At 37.7% G+C, this 3,200-nt stretch overlaps 1 long non-coding RNA gene across 1 annotated transcript; it reads left to right on the top strand.

The window, feature by feature from the left end:
* The first annotated feature begins 1,001 nt into the window (after positions 1–1,001).
* On the top strand, positions 1,002–1,927 carry LOC106961492 (uncharacterized). Its single transcript, XR_001427780.1, has 2 exons — positions 1,002–1,121; positions 1,713–1,927. It is a non-coding gene; the product is annotated as an uncharacterized LOC106961492 (long non-coding RNA).
* The last annotated feature ends 1,273 nt before the right edge of the window (positions 1,928–3,200 follow it).

Raw genomic sequence — 3,200 nt, 5'->3', positions numbered from 1 at the left:
TCCAGCACTACGTTCAATATTCAGCCTTCTTCGTAGTTGGACAGCTCCGAAATGCTGAGCAGCATTAGATTTGGCTGTATTAACCTGGAATTAGTTCTAATGCTTAAGTTTCAAGTGATCATTAAGCCAGAAGCCAAAAACGCTTTATCTCAGCGAAAGAAGTCAAAAAGGGACTATTTGTAAATTTCCAGCACTACGTTCAATATTCAGCCTTCTTCGTAGTTGGACAGCTCCGAAATGCTGAGCAGCATTAGATCTGGCTGTATTAAACTGGAATTAGGTCTAATGCTTAAGTTTCAAGTGATCAGCAAGCCAGAAGCCAAAAACGCTTTATCTCAGCGAAAGAAGTCAAAAATGGACTATTTGTGAATGTGCAGCACTACATTCAATTTTCAGCCTTCTTAGTTGTTGGACAGCTCCGAAATGCTGAGCAGCANTCAATTTGAGAAGCAATTTTGATAGGTAAAACTTAATTTTTTTGTGTCGTGTAGCGCGGGGTGCTGGTCTTGACTTGGGTAGGTGGTCTTGACTACAACTCTGCTACTGGCTCCTTGGTTGCATGTACTCCCCCACCCACCTTCTTTCCATCCCCTTTCTGTTGGATTTCTTTAAAAATAAATGCCACTAGTGGCAAAAAAAAGTGAAGTTCATGCTATGTTGGGACAGGAGACAAGATGTTTCCATCCCTGAAAATATGATGCATAGAATCACATATCTAAGACTAAACTATGTTAGAGAGTAAACATAATAAAAACATGCTTCATCTGTGGCATTGTCCATTAAAATGGCACATTTCTAATGTATTAAAATTAAATACGATCGGTTCACTTAATGATATTGTGTTAGGGATTAGGTAATGCATTCAGCAAGTACTTTTACTTTTTATACTTAAGTATTTTTAAAAGCCAGTACTTTTTTACTTTTACTTAAGTACAAATGTTAATGTGGTAGTTTTACTTGAGTACATTTTTGTCTGTGTATTTGTACTTTTACTTAAGTAAATTTTTTGAGTACTTTCTCCACCGCTGCTACTCTTATATTATGTCTATGGCAGCCATACCCGTCTCTGGACCGGCAAGATGGCCACCATTGCACTGTGCCACCAGCAGCGATATACAGAGGTAGGTGTGTCACAAAAAGTTGTTTTAAGGTGTTTTTAGGCAAGAAAGTAGCCCTCATAGCTTCATTTACGTACTTAGTTCATGCAGTTTCTTTGAAATATACTCCGGAGTTTTCGGAGCAGCGCAGCTCCGCTAACGGGGCCAGGCGGCTCCAGGCTCAGCGGCCGGGCGGAGTGTGTTTACCCCGCTAACCGCGGCCTGATCTCGGCAAGTCACCTTGTCGTATTCTGCTGCTTGATATCTGATTGTAGCGACTCAAAGTGGGCCATGAAGAGTTCAATGAGTTTGCATATATACTGTTTGATACGTGTGTCAAAATATAATATTCCTCTCTGGAGAGTTCGATACTTTTGAAGATGTTATCTTCAGAAGATACTTATATCTTCTGAAGAACACAGTGTTCTCTTCCAATACTACTAATATTCCCTTCCTCTGATTTTTTTTTTGTAGTTTGTAAATTCCTATTTGTTTGTGTGTGTGTGTGTGTGTGTGTGTGTGTGTGTGTGTGTGAAAAATATATTCTTCCCTCCGGTTGGCTTCTTATGTGCAGTGTGTACTTTTTTTTTTATATTTATTTTTTTATTGTTTCAGGCAGGCGGCTCTTGAGGAGGAGAGGCCTCAGCTCTAGGTTTGGATGCAGCTTCCCAGAATCTCCCAGTGATCCTCTTCCTCCTCCTGACATGGTCTTCTTCACTGTCTCCTCATCTTTTATATACATAAATTATAGGAACATTTTGTTATGTTTCCAAAAACATTGGCTGAATATCTGCTTGTATGTTATTGTAATAAATACATTTTTATGAAAAGATTTTGTCTCTGTTTATTTTGTAAGATTTGAATTTAAAGCTCTGACTACATATAGGTTGATACAAATTAAATGTGAAATAATTCTTTTAATGTTTCTTGCTTATAAATCCAGAGATAAGAAATAATGGAAAGAATCAACTCAAAAATTGTTCATTATGTTTAGTCAGTTGAGTCTAATATGTTATAAGTAAATAGTCTCATGTGGGGACAAAGGTTTTCATTTCTAATTGGACAGTCATACTTCACTTGTAAAAATGTGAAAAAAAAATATTGTGTGGTGTTAAACCACAGAAGAGGATAATGGGCCTATAGCATTTTTCTAACACCAACTGATGTGCAAGATTATTTTTTTTAGATTAAAGTCAGAATGATGACCGGTTTTCTTTCCCAAATCCTCTTCCGTAGGCAAACATTTATTTAGTTAAGCTTTTAATAATCTAACTGGCACATTATTTCAAACCTTTCCTACCTGGTAGAAGCAGATACACTTTTATTGTATATTTTGGATAACCTTTTCTGCATGCTTGTTCATAATATACCGGATTATAATCGGTGTGCTAATGCTATTCAGAAAGGAAAACTTAAAAAGCTATAGGATTTGAATGACAGCGTTGGACAGAATGTTCTAGCCGCGGTTTGAGCGTCTTTTTAAACCACAGCAGAATGAAGGTTGGTAAAAAAAATTGGGCGGACTAGCCCTTTCGCCATTTACTGAGTCGGAAGCTGCATTTAGAAGCCATTAGCTTCATATACTAAACAAAGTTGGACGTATAAGGCTTTCTGTGTGAAGGTGTCATGATAAAATTAATTACATGCCGATTTGGACAAGTTTACAAAAACAAACTGTGCGGGACAGAGAGAACTTCCGGGTCAGACCACTTGTCAAAAATGAAATCAAGAAAATCGAAATTGACAGCTCGTTATCCGTTTTTTTCCTTTTTTTGTTTTGTGCACTAAATGGGAAATCGGATAATGAGCCACAAATCCGATTTCCGATTTTGGTTTTCTAAACGTAAAACGAAAAAACGAGTCTATTTCCGTTTTCTCATTTTTCACTTCAAACGAAAAAACGAACTGGCTGAAAATACACGGACCCTTGTTCCTACCCCTATGTGCAAAACTGATAAAACGGTCAGAAACTTGAATAATGATGAACGGTAGTGAATGCAGCTGTATTGTTTGGTTATGAGACCTTCCGTCCTATAGAGGGAGCCATTGCTTTATTTGTGAAACCAGCAAAGCTTTGACTTTCAGCTCCCACAGCTCAGTCCT

The sequence above is a fragment of the Poecilia latipinna genome, unplaced genomic scaffold, assembly GCF_001443285.1.
Source record: "Poecilia latipinna isolate Pla-1442-1.1 unplaced genomic scaffold, P_latipinna-1.0 Scaffold1306, whole genome shotgun sequence".
NCBI lineage: Eukaryota > Metazoa > Chordata > Actinopteri > Cyprinodontiformes > Poeciliidae > Poecilia > Poecilia latipinna.
This window is presented reverse-complemented; position numbering and strand designations above follow the sequence as displayed.